Genomic DNA, 20,098 nt, shown 5'->3' on the forward strand with positions numbered 1-20,098 from the left:
GGTTTTTCCAGAAGCAAGTATGATGTAAATTCTAGTCTTAAATCTGTTTGACTGCATCCACTGATAGACCTTGAACAATCTGCTGTTGTTCTTTTGGTTTGCACTAGGATGCCAAAGAAAAATCCCTGCGCTTTCTGTCTGTCTTTGTGGCAGCCCAGATTGAATTGGGGAATACATTTGTAGCCTGGAAATGTTGCGTGGAGAGTGTTGATGTAATCTTTTTTTTTTTTTTCTTCAGTAACAAAGTTGGCAATTTGGATCTATCACTGCTCATCGTAACTGGCTGCTGCTTGTCATCCACACAACACCAGGATTTACAGGAAGTGGGACTGATGTTATCTTGAGCTCCTCACTTATTTTGACCATGATTTACTTCAAGTGGAGGCATTGTTTTTAAGGCAAAAAACATTGTCATGTAGGTTGTCTAAAAATAAAATGCATTTAAATTAAAAAAAAAAAATCTGTTTGAAGGCAGTCATACAATTAGAAATTTTTAGACCAGCCAGTATTGTAGTACAGCAGATCAAGCTGCTGCCTACAGCACTGGCATCCCACACAGCTACCAGTTAGAGTCCTGGCTGCTCCACTTCCAATCCAGCTTCCTGCTAATATGCAGGGAAAGCAGCAGAAGGTGGCCCAAGTGCTTGGGCCCCTGGCACCTTTGTGGGAGACCTGGATGGAGTTCCAGGTTCCTGGCTTTAGCCTGGCCCACCCTTGGTCATTGTGGCCATTTGAGGAGTAAACCAGCAAATGGAAAATCTCTCTGTTTCTGTCTCTCCCCACTTCTCTGTAATTCTGCCTTTGAAATAAATAAATAAAGCTTAACAAATGTTTAGAGAGTAGAGATGGAAGATTTGAGAATTTCTCAAACTTCTTTTTGAAACAATGCAAATCAGAGGACAATAAAACTAATTTTAAAGTGATACATAGTTTTAAATAAATCATTTCCCCCCCAAATGCCTACAACTGCTGGGGCTGGGCCAGGCTGAAGCCAGGAGCTGGGAACTCAATCTGGGCCTTCCATGTGGGTGATAGGGATCCAAGTACTTGAGCTATCCTGATGCTTCCCAGGGTTTGCTTTAGAAGAGAACTGGAATTAGGAATAGGGTTGGGACTCAAATCCAGGCACTCCACTGTGGCATGTGGGTGTCCCAAAGTGGGATCTTAACTGCTGGCCAAGCACCTGCCCCTGAACTGTGTTTTTAAGAAAATTGGGGTTACCCTAGAAATACATGTTAAGCTAAAATGTCTTTTAAAAATGAAGGTCAAATAAATCAATTTTAGACAAATAAAAGCTGAGAGAATCCATCACCAGATAATCTGCACAGAAATGAACATTAAAGAATTCATCAGGCTGAGGCCGGCGCCACAGCTCACTAGGCTAATCCTCTGCCTAGCGGCGCCGGCACACCGGGTTCTAGTCCCAGTCGGGGAGCTGGATTCTGTCCCGGTTGCCCCTCTTCCAGGCCAGCTCTCTGCTGTGGCCAGGGAGTGCAGTGGAGGATGGCCCAAGTGCTTGGGCCCTGCACCCCATGGGAGACCAGGAGAAGTACCTGGCTCCTGCCATCGGATCAGCGCGGTGCGCTGGCTGCAGTGCACCGGCCGCGGCGGCCATTGGAGGATTGGAGGGTGAACCAACGGCAAAGGAAGACCTTTCTCTCTGTCTCTCTCTCTCTCACTGTCCACTCTGCCTGTCAAAAAAAAAAAAAAAGAATTCATCAGGCTGAAAGAAAATAACAAGTTGAAACTCGTTATAAAAAGCAAAGCTTTAGAGCTTTTATATATATATATATATATATATATATGGGTAAATGCAGATGAAGTTTTTATTTTTAATTTTAAAAGGAGAATTGAACTTTAAATCACCCCAAAAATGTAAGGTATATTCACAGGTGTGACAATAACAAGAGCACAAAAAAAGAAAGCAGAGAAATGAAATGTACTCTGATAAGCTCCTTATGCATGAGATTTTAGAAGACTACTTAAAGATGAAATGTGTGAATTCAAAATGCAGGACCTAAAGTCTAAAACAACCAGTAAAATATACTCAGTAATCCAAAAGAAGGCTAGAAGAGGGGGATAAAAGGAATAGAGAACAGATAGAATAGCAGCCAGAATAAATGGGATATGAAAAACAGAATGGTTGATGTAAACCCAACTCTATCAATAATTGCACTGAGTGTAAATGGTCTCAACACTCCAATTAAAAGTCAAATGTTATTAGACATGGATTTAAAAATCCAGTAAACCTGGTTCAGCTTTAGAACCTGATAATCTCATGTGTAGACAAAAACATAGAACAACTAGAATTCTCATTTATGACTAGTAAAAGTGTGCAGTGGTACGCTCACTTTGGGAGACTATCTGACAATACCTATGAAAGCTAAATATTTGTGTACCATATGCTTCAGTAATTCTACTCAGCATAAATGTATACATCTGTTCACCAAACAGAAAAGCATAAGGATGTTCATAGCAGTGCTTTTGTCATCGCTATATCCTGGAAACCACATGTGTTTCCGTTATAGACTAGACTAACACATTGTAATATGCTGATACAACAGAATACTATAAGATAATTTTAAAAAAAAAGGCACTGGCATGTGCAACAGCCTGGATGAATCCCATAAAATAACAGTAAATAAACGAAGCATGAAATGTTAGATTCCATTTAAATAAAATTCAGTATTAAGTGAACCTCATCAATTTGGAATTAAATCAGAATATTGCCTACCTTTAAGAGGGTACTTCCTGGGAAAGGGCAGGAGAGAGACTTCTGGAATGATGCTAATATTCTAAGCTTAGATTTGTAGCGTATTATTTGAATTTGTCAATTCTATAAAAAATGCACCAGGTTGCACCTGCAGGACTTACACGCTTTATTATACTCATTCCATGTGTCACGAAAATGTTTCCTTTAACAAATAGGCATAAATGTAATTCCAGGCAGGGGAGCTAGAACAAGGAAAGGGAAGGAGCAAAAAATAACATGGTTTGTGCAAAATGATAGGCAGCTTGATGTTGCTGGAGCGCAAAGCAGGAGGTGGGTTACAGAATGAGTCTGGGGAGGCTGCAGCAGCCAGGTGATAGAGGGGCTCGTGTCATACGAAAAAGCTTGGACTCCATTCTGAAAGCAGCTAGGGAACATGTAAATGTTTTCAGCAAAAAGTGACATGAGAAGATGTACATTTAAAAAAAACATAGTCAGTTGGTAAAGGAAGTCAAAAATAGACACAAGGACGCTGTTGCGAAAGTCCAGATAAGAGATGATGAAAGATCGAATCAGGGAGCGGGGATCTAAGGAGGCTGACCTGAGAGTTATTTACGAGACAGTATTAGTAAGAATTTATTGGATGTGGGAGGAGAAGAAAAGCAGAGTTGAGGATGACTCCTAAATTTGTACCCAAATGACTTTAGGACTGGTGGTTCTACCAAATGAGGCAGAGAAAATTCAGGAGTTCAGGGCAGGGCCAGGAGACAAGTTCAATGTAGACAGTTTGGACAGGTTTGCCCGATAAGGCAGCTCAAGCCGAGGGACATTCTTTGAGAGTTATTTTAGGGTCTCCTATTTCCTAGGATTGATGAGCGATTTAAATGCCAGGGCTCTGATGTTCTCTACAATGACTGTTTGGTTTTCTTGCCTTTTCTGGTCATAGCGCACATTCAAGACACAAAGCCATGGTTGTCAGCAGCGCTTCCAGCAGCACCGCTGCCCTGGGGTCTGAGAGACTTCATCTTGCTTTGCTCTGCGGCTCCAGACAAAGGCCGTCTTATGCACTATCTATTTCAGTCATTTTTATGAGCGCTGTGGAATATTTTCAAGCTATCCCTTTTAAGCATTATCTCTTGGCAGTTAAGAAAATAGATCCATTGCAAGCACTGGAGTTTCTGAAAAGGGAATTAAAAATAGCTCAGGGCGCTAGACAGCTGCAGCTATTGGGAAATTGAGCCCTTTGCTTGCACTTTTGATGGTTTCCATTTCAACCTTGCAGCTGGATATCAGTAGCTCTTCGTCTGCTGCGAACAGATGCAAAAGGAGGGAGGCATGGAGCAGAGGCTTCTCTTGATTTGGGGTTCCACTTGGCAACCCGAATGCTGAGAAGCATAGGGTAATAGAAAATGGGCATAGCACACTCTTGGGTTTAAAAAAGCCTATCCAGTATGGTCTTACTATTTGGAAATAAAAATATAAAAGCCTGCTGGGTTCATCACACAAATTGCAAGAAGTGAATTGGATCAAATCCTTTTGGCTGGTAGAAAACACTGAGACTGGTAATGATGCTTTCCTGGCATTCTGAGCCTGTGACAATAGAGTATGCTATGCCACCAGGCAGTTGATATTGTCATTCCCACCTTACACGTGTGAACACTGAGGAATGAAATTGTCTAGGGATGCAGCCCAGGTCACAGAGCCACAGGGCAAGGGAGGCAGAGTTGAAGGGTCGGGTCCAGAGCCCGCGCTCAGCCAGTGCCTGAAAGTTGAATGCTTCCCGATAGGGAGTGTGATATTTAAAAGCAAAAAGCCACAGGAATGGACATGAATAAACCTCTGTGCTAAATATAGCTTCACCATGATGCCACTCAAAAACATTTTTTTAAATTATTCATTTGAGAGGTGGAAAGAAAGAGAAAGCAAGCTCACATCCGCTGAGCTGTTTCCCAAAAGCCCAGCACCACAGCGGGTGAGCGGGGCTGACGCTGGGACCTGGGAACTCAATCCGGAGCGTCCACATGTGCGGTGTGGATTCTTTGTCTACAGAGACATTCACGTGCAGCTAAGGATAGTTTTATCTCTTCCTTTCTGATCTGTGTGGCTTGTATCTTACCTTATTGTACTAACTGGAACATCCAGTACTATATTAAAGAAATGCTGCACCCGGTATCTCCGTCTTGTTCCCAGTCTTAGAAAGAGAGCATTCAGTGTGTGTGTCATTACCAAGTTGATGCTAGATGGTTTGGGGTTTTTTTTGGTAAGTGCTTTGTATCAAGTTGAGATAGTTTCCCTCTACTACTAGTTTGGTGGATTTATTTTTGTAAAATAGGGACCATACTCATTATTTGTTTTCAAAGGGCTACTGTGATGATTCTAGGTAAAACACCAGGAAAAATATTTATGACTTTGAAGAAGATTCAGAAGAGGAACTCAGGGACAACATTAAGGTGAATCACTACGACTTAAAATGAACCCACCCTCGACAGATGGTCTCACGTTTTCCCTTCTAGGGATCTTCGCCATAGAAACATTGGCCCATCTCCCAGAGAGTTACACACAGGAAGTTCACTGCAGCTGCGGCTGCAATGGAAAAAGACAGTGAACAACCTGAATATTCAAAAGTAGACAAATGGCTAAATATACATTGTGGGCCATTCATGCAATGGTATGCTATGGATCGATTGATAAAACACCGAGGTTCTATATGGACCAATATTGAAAGAATTACAAGACAAAAGGTCAAGTAAACAGAGAACATCTCAGAACAATACAATTTGACCTTATAGGTATAAATGGGGTGATATATAAGTAGAGCTTATAAATCTATATTTATAATATACATTATTGAATCTTCAAGAAGTTCATGGAAAATACATATTAGGAAGAAATTATGCATGGATTACAAATTTTTTATGCTAAAATAAACTTTTTTAATTCCACTTTTCATGCCCTTGTTTTTAAATATATAACCACATATTATAAGTATACTCCTAATTGCATAGCAAAAGGCCTAGGGTTTAATACCCATCTGTTAACATTGGGCACCCTGGGGAAGGGAATGAGATTGGCTACATGAAAAGGAGGTACAAAGGGAACTTATAATAACTTAAGAAATACATTTGGACTTTTTTTTAAAGATTTATTTTTATTTCATTTGAAAGGCAGAGTTACAGAGAGAAAAGGAGAGAGAGAGAGAGGGAGGGAGGGAAGTGGGGGGAGAGAGAGAGAAAGAGAGAATTTTCCATCCATTGGTTCACTTCCCAAATGACTGTATCAGCTGGAGCTGGGCCAGACTGGAGCCAGGAGCTTCTTCCAGGTCTCCCACGTGGATGCAGGGACCCAAGTACTTGGGCTATTCTCTGCTGCCTTCCTAGGTGCATTAGCAGGTAGCTGGATGGGAAGTGGAGCAGCCAGGACTTGACCCTGCACCCATATGGGATGCTGATGCTGCAGATGACAGCTTTACCTGCAGTACTGGCCCCAATACATTTGCTCTTCCAAAATATTTTTATTATGATAAGATATTCATTGATTACCTTTATACCTAATTGAGACTATCAAATAGCATGAGAAAAGTAAGAATTCCTGATAGTGAAATTTCAGGCACAAGTAACTAGATTGTGTCGATTTTCACTGGGGTCCAGGGTTCCTGGATTCCACTGGTTCTATTGCTGGTACATTAGCTGTGTGATTTTTAGACCAGTTAATTTCTCTCTCTGGGGCTCAGTTTCCCCTTGTAATGAGGCAATGAAAGTAAACTATGTATTGTTGAATATTTCTATTGTTATTATTTTTAAAGATTTATTTATTTATTTGAAAGAGTTACGCACACACAGCGGCAGAGAGAACTTTCATGCACTGGTCTACTCCCCAAATGATTGCAATGAGCAGGGCTGGGCAAGGTGAAGCCAGGAGCTAGGAGCTTCATCTGGATCTCCCAAGTGGGTGCAGGGACCCAAGAACTTGGGCCATTCCCTGTTTTCCTGGGCACATTAGCAGGAAGTTGGATTAAAAGTGGAGCAGCTGGGACTCAAACCAGTGCCCATGTGGGATGCTGACACTGCAGATGGCAACTTAACCTACTGCCCTACAGTGCTAGCCCCGAATATTTTTATTATTACCATTCAATCATCAGACCTCTCTTTAAGGTGTATTTTTGTGTATTGAAGCCCAGTATATGAAACAAAAGAAATATGTCAACAACGCCATTACGTGTGGCCCAGGATCCATTTCAGCACTAAAATTTTCTGACTTGCATGGAAGGTAGTGAACTCAAATCAGGCCTCTTGGCTGAATGGAAAATAGTGGGTGATTTTAAGTGACCCACAAGCGCTTGACTGCGACACTTGCTCTTGCTGAGTGTTTCCCTGGGCACCGGGCCCAGATGCTGGCAGCAGTCTGATAGCTCAGGGACTGTTTCGGCTCCAAGGAGATCATCGTAGTTTCTGGAGAGTTCTGTAAGGAGCCTGGGACTTTAAGAGAACATCCAAAGTCCTTATGGTTTTCTAGGGAATCAGGTCCCAGGTCCCCATGCCCAGAGCTCTAAAACCCCAGCACACGACCCACAGCCCTAACTTGACAGCTTTGGCACTGCAGAAGGACGGCAAGGCCCCCTGGGGATGCTCTCCAGGGCCAAGAGGAGAGCGCAGGTGCAACCCAGCTGTTGCTGTGCAAGACAGGGCCAGCTCATCACTTCCTCTTCCTCAACTGAGAGGTGCCTTCTGGACTTGTGTGGGGTTGGTGCCGGCCTCCTCCTGCTGTGACAACCATGAGAAGGGTCATTTTGTCTTCTTGTGGAGTAGTGCTGGATGTCCCTGCAGTTTTTAGGTGTGCACTTGTGTTGAAATGATGTCAAGTCAGTGTACATGTAGTCCTGGCTGCCGCCACACCTCAACCCTCTCCCAGGGAGAACAAAAGCCTTCATACATCTTAAGTTGAGAGACAAAAAAGGGGGACCATGATGGGTGACCAATTAAAATAAAAGAAAAATTTTAAAAGCATGAAGGCAAAGATTTTAAAAATTTGCATTACGTAGTTTACACAAACGTGATGATGTCACCTCCCCTGGGAGGACTACGCCTTTCTCCTTTGGGAGAAGTGGCGTGGCTTTTGGAGGGCAGGGGGCTTCCTGTCACATGACTTCTCACGATACTGGAAATGACTGCTAGAAAGAAGAGCAATGTACAATCAAGTCTTCAGCCACACTGTAGACCTTTGGGGATGCTCACCCCAACCCACTGCCATCACCTTCACCATTCCAGCTTTTAAATCCTGGAGACAAAAACACAAAAATGAAAAATAAAACAAAAAACCCAAATAAAGCCACCCCAAACTCATCTCCTTTTTTGTGCAAGTTGGGTTTTGTCAAGTTAGCAGTCCACCTAGAAGCCCTTGTGGTGGTCGTGGGAAGGGCTGGACTGGTCCTTCTGCTTGTTGATCCACACCTACCAGAAGGTGGACTGAGAGGCCAGGATGGAGCCGCTGATCCACGCTGAGTACTTACATTCAGGGGAGTGATGACCTTGACTGTCACGGGTGCCAGGGCGGTGATCTCCAGCATCCTGTCGGCAATGCCCAGTTACATGGTGGTGCATCGGGACAGCACTGGGTTGGCATATGGGTCCTTGTGGGTGTCGGCATCACACTTCATGATGGAGTTGAAAGTGGTTTCAGGGATGCCCCAGGACTCCATATCCAGGAAGGAAGGCTGGGAGAGCGCCTGAGGGCAGAAGAACTGCTTGTTGCCAATGGCGATCACCCAGCCTTTGGGCAGCTTGTAGCCCTTCTCCAGGGAGGAGGAGGAGGAGGTGGTGGTGGCCACCTCCTGCTCGAAGTCCAGGGTGATGTAGCACAGCCGCTCCTGGATGTCATGTGCGATCTCTGGCTTGGCCATGGTGGGAAAGCTGTGGTGCGCTAGCCAGTGAGGATCTTTGTAATGCAGTTGGGCTTCAGTGCTGGGTTCAGATGCAGAATGATATGGGTGAGGGCATAGCCCTTGCAGATGGGCATGGTGTGTGTGACCCCATCACTGAAGTCCATCACGATGCCAGTGGTGTGGCCAGAGGCATGCAGGGACAGCACAGCCTGGACAGCCACAAACACGGCGGGGGTATGGAAGGTCTTCAGTGTGATCTGCGTCATCTTCTCATGGTTGGCCTTGGGGTTTAGGGGGGCCTCAGCAACATGGGGTGCTCCGTGGGGCACACACACAGCTTGTTGTAGAAGGTGTGGTGCCAGATCTTCCCCACGTCCTCCCAGTCGGTGATGATGCTCTGCTCGATGGGGTCCTTCAGGGTCAGGATGCCTGGCTGCCCGTGTCCATGTCCTTCTGGCCCCTACACACCATCATGCCCGGTTCTGCGGGTGCCCCATGATAGAAGGGAAGACGGCCCTGGAGGGCATGGTCGCCCACGAAGCCAGCCCAGCACATGCCAGGAGCCTTTGTCAATGCCTCAGTTCAATGTTATCATCATCCGTGGTGAACCAGGTGGTGGGTGTGGACTGGTGGCCGATTGGCTGGGGCGAGGTGCTGAGTTCCCAGGCTGGACATGCTCTCTGTGGTCAGTCCTTCACATTCCTCAAGCACATCAACTGTACTTTCTGTCTTCTGAGTTGTACCAGGCAATATCTTACCCAGAAAAAAAGCCCAGGCCTTGGGGTCATGGGATGCCATTTGCATCTGGCCCAGATCGGCAAGACCCAAACCCAGAGGGAGAGGAATCCCGGAGGAGGGAAAGGTGAATGTGCAGAGTCATTCCTAGCCCAAGCCTCCTCCATGGACAGAGGCATAAGATTGGCAGTTCCTTGCTTTTCCCTGCCTATTTGCAGGTTGGAGGGCTGGGACCTGGCTAAATGACCAATTGCAGCCAACATCCCCAGGCCTGCCAAGCAAGACATGTCAGCCTGGAGATCCAGAGACCAGAGTTCATGTCCCACCCAGTTCTTCCTCATTTTGAGGCTAGTCACATGACTTCTCTGGCTCTCGGTTTCATTTTCCTAAAAGACCATTAGCTTGGATATTTCAATGTCCAGGCAGGCCTAACAGAACTCCAGAACCATTAGAGCCAGTCGGGATTCCACTTATTCAGTAAGAGGAAGGCAAGTGAACTGTCGGGGTTCAGTGTGTGGAGGCTGGAATCAGATCCCGACTCTCCTTCAACTACTGGTTTTGGAGCAAAGGTTTTCATCTCTCTGAGCCTGCATCTCCACTTAGGAAAATGAAGATAAGAGTTGGGCTGGTGGGATGTCCCTCTACCAAGGAAAGCAAGAGACTGGCTGCAAGAAGCTCAGGACTAGGCCGGCGCCGCGGCTCACTAGGCTAATCCTCCGCCTTGCAGCGCCGGCACACCGGGTTCTAGTCCCAGTCGGGGCTCTGGATTCTGTCCCGGTTGCCCCTCTTCCAGGCCAGCTCTCTGCTGTGGCCCGGGAGTGCAGTGGAGGATGGCCCAAGTGCTTGGGCCCTGCACCCCATGGGAGACCAGGAGAAGCACCTGGCTCCTGCCATCGGATCAGCACGGTGCGCTGGCCACGGCGGCCATTGGAGGGTGAACGAATGGCAAAGGAAGACCTTTCTCTCTGTCTCTCTCTCTCACTGTCCACTCTGCCTGTCAAAAAAAAAAAAAAAAAAAAAAAAAAAAGGCAGCTCAGGACTAGACACTGTAGGGCTTCAGCAATCCTTTACTTAGTGTTTTGTATTTTCCCAGCCTCAGATCAAGATAGGCACTGGCTAAACTTATTTCCTGATACAGCACTGCCCCTTTATATGGACTCAATTTTCCTACTGGCCAAATCATGCACTCTATAAAGTTCATTCATTCATTCAATACCAGTCAGTCACTGTATATTGAATGGACTTGGACTGAGGATGCAGAGACTATAGAATTTCTCGATTGCAACTCTAATTTGGAATGCACTTCCTTGAGGAGGAAGCACCTATTGAGCATTTAGGAAGTTCAGAAAAGTGGCCCGGTGTCACTGAGGATGCAATGATGACTCACTTCCTGCACCAGGAGTTCAGAACTTTCAAGAAGACAAAAAGCAAACACTGTGAAGCAACTTCAGGTGCATTTCCAGGCCCCCTGCCATGACCTCCACTGGGACTAATTTGCACATTTGTGATTTGCTGGGCGTTCATCTGTCAAGAGCACTCCGTGCAGCGTCTCATCAGGTTCTCACCAGCATTCACCCCAAGGCACAGACAAAGGAATTAGTTTCAGAGGGGCCAGCGACTAGCTGGTGAGAGGGAAAAGCCTGTTCTCTCTTCACTTCCGCCGCGTTAGTTTGCTCAGGTTTCTGTACTGAAGAACCACGAGCTGGGGGACTTCAACGCTGGAATTCTAACTGTCTCACATTCTGGAGAATGGAAGTCCAACCTCAGGGTGTCCGGAGGCTTGGTTCCATCTGACAGGTGCTAAAGAGACTTTCTGTGCCTCTGTCCTGGTGGCTGGTGCTTTGCTGGCCATCTTTGGTGTTCTTTAGCTTGTGGATTCTCCATTCCTGTCTCTGCTGCCTCCTTCTTTTGGTCTTTGGGCGTTCTGTGTCCAAATTTCCCCTTTTCATAAAGGCACAGCTATCTGGGGTATGGCTCACCCTAACAACCCCTCTTAACTTGGTCGTCTGCAAAGACCCTATTCCCAAATACAGTGACATTCACAGGTGCTGGCAATGAGGACTTCAATGCTTTGGGGGAGGATGCAATTCAACCCACAACACCTACCTTTGAGGCTTTGGTAGTGTCACTTGTGTCTGCTTCCCCTTCCTCCCTGAGACAACCTCAGTCAGCTTAGAGTTTGATCTCCTCCTTGCTATCCTAAATAGCTGGTGCCCAATTAATTATTGGGGTCCTTTGTTGTAGAGGAAGATCGGGAGGTGCCAGCCACTCTCCCTGGGGAAACAGAGCAGCAGGTATGAGGAGAAAGCAGGGAGAAGACCCATCACCTGTCTGTGCAAGGTCAACTATCTGCACAGTGTTACCTGTCTGTACAGTGGGGTTAAGATGAAGGAGACACTGCCTGGGATGCTTTTGACGTATAAATCAAAGAGCATCTGCGACAGGAATAACGTCACAATGACTACTGAGGATCAAATTATCTGTCAGGCACATGTATAATCTCCCTATTCCAGTGAGCAGCCTCAGAAGTAGGCCACCCATCTCATTTCACAGGTGAAACGAACTGAGGCTCTTAGAGACTGGGTTCTTGTCTAAAGCCACTGGCCCCATGACTGAACCAGCGTAGTGTCTCGCACACAGCACAGCCGCTCTGAAACAGCAGCAAATGTTGTTTTACCACGTTGCTTCCTTACCCAGGGAGTTTTTTGGGTTATAAAATCACCTTTTCTCCCTTTCTCCTCTCCTGGTGGATTCAGGATCCTGTCTAAGCCTTATTAGTTCATGTCCTGGGGCTGTGGATGATACGGGGTGAGTTGTAAGTGTGGCTAGGGCAGTTGCCACAGGCAGTGCGAACTTTTAACAAAGCCAGCCAGGACTACAGACGAGGATGCCTGTCCCGGGGGGCCGCCCTGTGTGGGTTTTCCCCAGCTAAGGGACTTTCACACTCTCTGCTCCATGTGTGGGAACTGAAGCGAGCCCAAGGTTTATTCTGGAGGTTGCTCTTGACGTTGTTGGAGAAAACACCATTGTTTCCATTGTTCCAGAGAGTGGGCTGGGGTGGCCTTTCCCAGGGACTGGGGCCTTGGGCAGGGGCTTTGGAGAGGCCAGGAAGTGTCAGCGTGTCCAGGGCAGGTGGGGCCCGAGCCAGACCCATCCAGCTTGCTTGTAGGTATTGTCCCTATTCCTCAGATGGCTACTGCTTAGGGCAATATTTTTTTCTGACAATCAAAGTAATTTTTCCATACCATGTATTTCTCTAAATATAAAGGTAATCAAAATGATTATATTTTAAACCCATAGGCCGGCGCCGCGGCTCACTAAGCTAATCCTCCGCCTAGCGGCGCCGGCACACCGGGTTCTAGTCCCGGTCAGGGCGCCGGATTTTGTCCCGGTTGCCCCTCTTCCAGGCCAGCTCTCTGCTGTGGCCAGGGAGTGCAGTGGAGGATGGCCCAGGTGCTTGGGCCCTGCACCCCATGGGAGACCAGGAAAAGCACCTGGCTCCTGGCTCCTGCCATCGGATCAGCGCGGTGCGCCGGCCGCAGCGCGCCGGCCGCGGCGGCCATTGGAGGGTGAACGAATGGCAAAGGAAGACCTTTCTCTCTGTCTCTCTCTCACTGTCCACTCTGCCTGTCAAAAAAAAAAAAAAAAAACCATAAAAGTATATATAAAATAAAATCTTCCATCTCTGGTTCACTGCCCGGAAGCTCCCAATAGCGAGGGGCTGGGCCAGGCTGAGGCCAGGAGCCTGGAACTCCATCCAGGACTCCCACATGGGTGGCAAGTACTGGAGCCGTCCTCTGTTGCCTCGCAGGCAGCACACTGGCAGCAGGAAGCTGCACTGGAAACAGAGCTAGCACTGGGATCCAGGCATCCTGATACGGGGTGCAGAGCTCCTGAGTGGTATCTTAACTGCTGTACCAAATACCGGCCCTGTGTCTCCTTTGAAGCTACATTTTAAAAATTATGAGACTATATTTTCACATTTTGGGAGCTATCGATATTCCTTCTTCCGTGGCTGCTATTTATGTGTGTTTTTTTTTTTTTTTTTTTTTTTTTTTTTTGACAGGCAGAGTGGACAGTGAGAGAGAGAGAGAGAGACAGAGAGAAAGGTCTTCCTTTGCCGTTGGTTCACTCTCCAATGGCCGCCACGGCCGGCGCGCTGCGGCCGGCGCACCGCACTGATTCGGTGGCAGGAGCCAGGCGCTCCTCCTGGTCTCCCATGGGGTGCAGGGCCCAAGCACCTGGGCCATCCTCCACTGCACTCCCTGGCCACAGCAGAGAGCTGGCCTGGAAGAGGGGCAACCGGGACAGAATCCGGCAGCTGACCGGGACTAGAACACGGTGTGCTGACGCCGCAAGGCGGAGGATTAGCCTAGTGAGCCGCAGCGCCGGCCCTATGTTGCTTCTTTATGGGGATGCCCTTGCAGTGTCCCTAAGCAAACTGGGGAGCACATTTGGCTCAGTGGTTTAGCTGCTGCTGGGGACACCCACGTCCCATATCCCAGTGCCTGAGTTTGAGTCCTGGCTCTGCTCCTGGGTCTAGCTTCCTGCTATTGTGCCCTGGGAGGCAATAGGTTGTGGCCCAGGATTTGGATTTGAAAAGGGAGTGGAATGGTCCCAGGAAGGAAGCATGGGGGTGAGGGTGGAGAGTGGGTGGAAGAGGGACTTGATAGTTGGAGAAAAAGCAATCAAAACAAAAGCAAAGGTGAGAGCTTTAGCCGGGCATGAGGGAGGCTGGGACAAGGGCTCTTACGGAGAGTGAGAGGGATGATGTAGGATTGGCTAGTGGCATGAGACTGCTGTGCTAACTCATGTACATGCCTCTGTGGCCACCCAGGGTGGGGTGAGGCACAGCTGTGGGCAGTCATTCTGTCAGCAGAATGGCAGGTGGATTGGAAAGGAAGAGACAGAAAACCAGTGATGAGGAGAACCCAAGTTAAGACACGGACTGGGGGAAGATGCTGGAGCCTGGAGTAGCACAGAACCCAGCTCTGTGTCATCCTGCTGCTCGCCAGCTCCTGTAGCATTTCCACTGACTTCAAGTTTTCCTCCCAACATGGGACCAAACACAGTGCGAAGACACGATTACACTTTTTGGCCAGAGCCGCCATCTTCCAGTAATTCGCCAAGATGACAAACACAAAGGGAAAGAGGCGAGGTACCCGGTACATGTTCTCCAGGCCTTTCAGAAAACATGGAGTTGTTCCTTTGGCCACATACATGTGCATTTACAAGAAAGGTGACATTGTGGACATCAAGGGAATGGGTACTGCTCAAAAAGGAATGCCCCATAAGTGTTACCATGGAAAAACTGGAAGAGTCTACAATGTTACCCAGCATGCTGTTGGCATTGTTGTCAACAAACAAGTGAAGGGCAAGATTCTTGCCAAGAGAATAAATGTGCGTATTGAACACATTAAGCACTCTAAGAGCCGAGATAGCTTCTTGAAACGTGTGAAGGAAAATGATCAGAAGAAGAAGGAAGCCAAAGAGAAGGGTACCTGGGTTCAACTAAAGCGTCAGCCTGCTCCACCCAGAGAAGCCCACTTTGTCAGAACCAATGGAAAGGAGCCTGAGTTGCTGGAACCCATTCCTTATGAATTCATGGCATGATAAATGTAAGATAAATAAAGAAGACCTAATTGATTAAAAAAAAAAAAAAGACACGATTACAGGCAATGGGAAAGGCCATTGCGGGTACAGGCAAGGTTGCAAAGGGGACTGCCCTTGAGATGTTCTCTCTTCTCCATTCTTTTTATTATTATTATTATTTTAGGGATTTTGTTATTTATTTGAGAGATAGAGTTACAGACAGAGAGTGAGAGACAAGACAGAAAGGTCTTCCATTTGTTGTTTCACTCCACAATAAGCAGGAGCTGAGCCAGTCTTAAGCTAGGAGCCAGAAGCAGCTTCTGGGTCTCCCATATGGGTACAGGGGCCCAAACACTTGGGCCATCTTCCACAGCTTTCCCAGGCCACAGTAGAGAGCTGGATTAGAGGAGGAGCAGCTGGGACAAGAACTGGTGCCCATATGGGATGCTGGCACTGTAGGCGGAGGCTTAACCTACTACACCATGGTGCCAGCCCCCTCTTCTCCATTCTACCAGCTGCAAAGCAGTTCTGTCTTATGGGTGCTCCATAATTTACCTATTTCCTATTGGGTGAAAATTTGCAAATTTTAGTTGCAAACATTGTCATCCTTAGTGCACTAAATTTTGAGAAGACATGCGAAAGTTTCTGCAGGGCATGTTCCTGCTAGTGGAAGGCTGTGTGTATTTCAGATCATGACAGCTTTGCCCAATGACTCTCCCCAAAGGATCATCTTTATTATCCAGATGACTAAGCTAAGGCACAGGGAAGTTGTGTCATAAGCCCCTGGCCATGTCAGTGATACAGTTTTATCAGAATTTGAGCCTAGGTGGGTCTAGCTTTGAATTTATGTTCTCTCCATTAGCCTAGGCTATAAATCCCCGAAATAACTCGCATGGTAACTCCTGAAGTTTGTTATTGTTTTTGTGCCTTTACCCCTTGGCAATCCACAGGAAGAGCCTTATAATAAAAGGGCCTTGGGTACCTGCTTGGGAAACAGCTAAGAAGTAGGCAGCAGGGAGGCTACATTTCACTCCAGGGTTAGCACTGGGAGGGCGCAGGGGCAACTCCCCTAGCATAGAGTTGGGGGTGGGGGTGGCACCTTAAATGTGATGGGGAATCATACTAAGTCTGCAGTTTCCAGAAGGCAACGCAGCCAGAGAGAGCCTTGGAGGGCTTCCTGGAGGGAGCATGGGTGGGGACCAGACCGCCTTCATCTTAATCCAGAAGTCTTTGATAAGGAGATGTCAGCTCCAAATTCTTCCCTGCTACCCTGGGTTCTTGGGAACATCTTTGCTCAAAGTGGTGATGGCAAGGAATTGGGAGTGCAGGTGGCAAGAGCACTATCCCCAGGTCCCCTGCGATTCACCTCCAGAAATGGCTTCCCTCCCGTTCTGCCCGGCCCCCTAGATTCTGTGTACCATCCTTATGAAGACTCAAAGTGACAATTCAGGAAGCTGGGTGCCTCCCACAGCAGAATCCAGGTGCCTGCACTACAGAGCATTGCTGGGAGGGGGGTTGGAGCAAGGCCGCCGTGGCTGGGATCCTGGCCTCTTCTCTCGGAAACCTAAGGCAAGTGATGCAAAGCCTCATCATTTGTGAAACAAGGACGGTAACGTGCCCTGTCCTGGGGCTGCTGGGAAGAGCGAGTGAAATCATCGCTGCTTCTCATCTTCCAGACTCCCCTAGGGACTGCAGTGCGCGCCGTGGACATTTGGCACAGAAGTGAATGAGGACAACAATGACCACATGGGAGGCAGGCTGACCCCAGCGCGGCAGTGTTCTGAGGCTACGTAGTCATCTAGTGCCCTGGAGCAGACGCCCTCAACACTCAAGCCGCACGTAGTCACCATTGTTTTGTTTTATTATCTCACCCAGTGTTTGCGGGGCAGGTGCCCAGGAGAGCGCCCCGGCTGGTTGGTCGCAGTCAGGATGTGGGCTGGGGCCAGGCTGTCTGAAGGCTTGATGGGGGCTGCAGGGCCTGTGTTCACAAAGGCTGCCTGCGATGTCTTTCATGGCCTAGCCTTGGAAGTCACACTGTGTCATTTCTGCAGCGTCCCGTTGGTCACACAGGTCAGCCCTGCTCAACACGGGACCGCACAGGAACACGTGTACCAGTAGGTGAGGATCATGGTGGCCACTCTGGGGGCCGGTTACACATGTTTGACTCATTTCACCCTGAGAGGCACCCAGGAAAGCTTAGCTGAGAGAGAGCAAGATGAAGAAGGGGAGTTGAGGGTGGGAGACCCAGATTTCGGAACAGGGGAGGTAGAGGGTCCAGAGGCAGTGCCCCAAGCCAGCATCCACAAGGCAAGCACAGGTCCTCCTTGTCCGGCGGCGGTGGTGTCTCTAGGGGGAGAAACCCGGTTAGCAGTGGTCTGAAAATTGTTCTTGTCTATGCAGCTTCCACCGTGGACTCTTTAGTCCCGCTGGAGACGTCTGTGAGCCACCAACTATGCAATAGCTAAGACTTGCTTACACTACTTGAAGACGGCTCTATTATGTGCAATGAAGATCCACAATGACAGTTACACGCTGTTCAGGGCACAAGAGGACATATTATTCCTGTGTGCTGAATATAGAGAGGGCGAGAGCGCCGTGAGCTGAATGTGCACGCTCCAAGCGCCATGTTATCTGCGAGTTCATTAGCATAAACACGGCACTGAGATTGCAGGAGGTGAGAGTGTGCGCCTGCTCTGCTTAGGGATGCGTCTAGAGGGACCGGGGCAGACGGGAAGCCTGTCAAGACGAGGGGGCTGGCATGGCGGGGCACACAAACCACATCCGCTGAGGCCAAGGGCATTTCCCCTGGAGAAGAGAAGACAGCCAGGGGCCTGGGAGGTGGTCACAGCCGTGAAGAGTTCTCTCGTGGACAGACTCGGGTTCCGATCCTGGACAGTTCTTCTACGTGACCCTTGATTTCTAGAGTCACTCCTGAAAGCACCTAGCACATAGGAAAGGCCTAATCCAGCGCTCAGTGGTCGGGAGAGCCCAAGAGGCAGATTCGCCTTCGGTTTAAAAATGCGGTAGCGATTGCCTTCTGCTTGGAGGAGTGACCCCAGGCTGGGGGCCCCACGGGCCTGTCCGCCCTGGATGAGCCCCCAGCGGGCTGTGTCCCATGCTCAGCACGTCACATGTGTTTTCTCACTTCTTCCTGTCGGTCATCTTAGGAAATAAATACTGTTATGTCCATGTTACAGATGGGAAGACGGAGGCTCAGCGAGATTTCAGAGCTCGCCAGTGTAGCTGATGCTGTCAGAACCTGAACCCAGACTTCTCCAACTCTCTAAGCTGTGCTTGGAATTCTGGGCTGCTGGGGCTGGGGGAGTCGGGGTGCCAGGTAAGGGTGGAGGCACTAGGAGGAGTTTGGCCCCTCAGACTCTCTCTAATTCAGAGCTTCGGGATCCTTCAGTTCCCAGCCAGCTTTGCCTCAGCCCAGCCTCCCAAGCCCTTGCAGAATAGCTGGCACGCCACTCCACCTTGCTGCTTCTGTATGCCTGGAAGCAACGAGACAGTGGAGGGGCCTCACTGGCCCCCAGATGCCATGCAAGCCCTCGCAGCAGGGCCCCGGGCGGCCAGCATCGTGCCAGCAGGAGAAGCAGAGCCTGGGATTCTTTCTTTTCTGGAGAATCTACACGCAGGACAAAAGGAGCTGTTATCCCAGCAGCTGCCTCGCTGCTGCCCGGGCCTGTGGCCCAGGTGTCACGTGCTGGCCCCATCCCTCAGCCTGCGCTCTCCCTTTGTCTGCGGGCACTCAGAGCCTGGCTCCTGCTCCTTCCTCTGACACTGCTCGGGCTCTCTCCCGGCTTCGGTCCCTGGCCTCTGCTTTTCCGAATTGAACTTGAAGCCTGGCAGACTTGGACAGCCCAGAGTCAGGCATGGGGGTGATGGGCTGGGCTTGCCTCTGGGATGCTGCTGCCTCTGGTTCCCTGATCAAGCCCTGGGACCACACCTGGACCCTGGTCCTGTCGGTGGAGGCCCTGGCACCTGCAGAGTTGTCTCCAGGCTCCTTCAGAGCTTTCCATCGCCTCCGAAACAGGTCCTGAGCCCTCGGCTAAGCCCAGCGGGCTTGCGGCCCCGGAACCGCATCCTTCTACCTGTGTCACACTCCTGTTCTACAGCAAAAGAGAACCAGCGTCTAGCGCTTCCTGTCACCTTGCAGCCATCTCCCGCCTTGGCTCAGGCGCTCACGGTCTCCACTTCACTTCAAATCCCCCTCCTATCTTCTTCACTGGCTACATCTTCCGCATTCTTCAAAACCAACCTCAGATGTCTTTCCCAAGGCCCTGGGTCCTTTCTGCTGGGCTCTGTTAGCACCTAGGGTTGACTCTCTCCCCTCACTTCTTGCATACCGGTGTGGTAGACTGGTTCTTTTTTTTTTTTTTTTAAAGATTTATTTATTATTTATTTGAAAGTCAGAGTTACACAGAGAGGAGGGCAGAGAGAGAGAAGAGAGAGAGAGAGAGAGGTCTTCCATCCACTGGTTCACTCCCCAACTGGCCACAACAGCCAGAGCTGCGCCGATCTGAAGCCAGGAGCCAGAAGCTTCTTTCGGGTCTCCCACGCAGGTGCAGGGGCCCAAGAACTTGGGCCATCTTCTACTGCTCTCCCAGGCCATAGCGGAGAGCTGGACAGGAAGTAGAGCAGCCGGGTCTTGAAACTGCACCCATGTGGGATGCTGGAGCTTCAGATCAGGGTGTTACCCCGCTGCACCACAGCGCTGGCCCCAGTAGACTGGTTCTAAAAGGGGCCTCTTGGACCAGGCTTCCTGGGTTCAAGTCCTGACCCTGCCAGTTACCAGCTATGTGGCCTTGAGCAAGTCATTTAAAGTATGCAGTCAGCTGAGATAAATGTCTTATCTCGACAAGGCTGGGAAACACCTAGAACAAGATAGATACGGTCTTGGTGCTCAGAGAAACACATTAAAAGAACCTTGAGATCTCACCAGCCCTGGAAAACAGGTGACAGAAAGAACGGATCAATGGGGGCCAGCACTGTGGTGTATCGGGCAAAGCTGCCACCTGCAGTGCTGGCATCCCTTATGGGCACTGGTTCAAGTCCTGGCTGCTCCACTTCTGATCCAGCTCTCTGCTATGGCCTGGGAAAGCAGTGGAAGATGGCCCAAGTGCTTGGGCCCCTGCACCCACATGGGAGACCTGGAAGAAGCTCCTGGCTCCTGGCTTCAG

At 48.9% G+C, this 20,098-nt stretch overlaps 1 long non-coding RNA gene, 1 other non-coding gene and 2 pseudogenes across 8 annotated transcripts in view; 3 read left to right on the forward strand and 1 right to left on the reverse strand.

The window, feature by feature from the left end:
• LOC149126333 (uncharacterized) overlaps window positions 1-460 on the forward strand; it is a 37,213-nt gene extending 36,753 nt beyond the window's left edge. For all 6 annotated transcript variants that reach the window (XR_016236604.1, XR_016236605.1, XR_016236609.1 and 3 more), the window contains one exon: window positions 239-460. This is a non-coding gene — a long non-coding RNA (uncharacterized LOC149126333). The remainder of the gene's footprint in view (window positions 1-238) is intronic.
• On the forward strand, window positions 52-179 carry LOC127490860 (small nucleolar RNA SNORA31). The gene has a single exon (XR_007919251.1). It is a non-coding gene; the product is annotated as a small nucleolar RNA SNORA31 (small nucleolar RNA).
• A 7,634-nt stretch (window positions 461-8,094) lies between the features above and the next one.
• On the reverse strand, window positions 8,095-9,012 carry LOC100352654 (actin, cytoplasmic 2 pseudogene; annotated as a pseudogene).
• Window positions 9,013-14,419: 5,407 nt separating this feature from the next.
• On the forward strand, window positions 14,420-14,985 carry LOC138849982 (large ribosomal subunit protein eL21 pseudogene; annotated as a pseudogene). Its single transcript, XR_016236602.1, has one exon. The product of XR_016236602.1 is annotated as a large ribosomal subunit protein eL21 pseudogene (transcript).
• Window positions 14,986-20,098: the final 5,113 nt, after the last annotated feature.

Source organism: Oryctolagus cuniculus, chromosome 6 (assembly GCF_051225735.1).
Source record: "Oryctolagus cuniculus isolate XC-2025 breed Fujian yellow rabbit chromosome 6, ASM5122573v1, whole genome shotgun sequence".
Lineage (NCBI taxonomy): Eukaryota > Metazoa > Chordata > Mammalia > Lagomorpha > Leporidae > Oryctolagus > Oryctolagus cuniculus.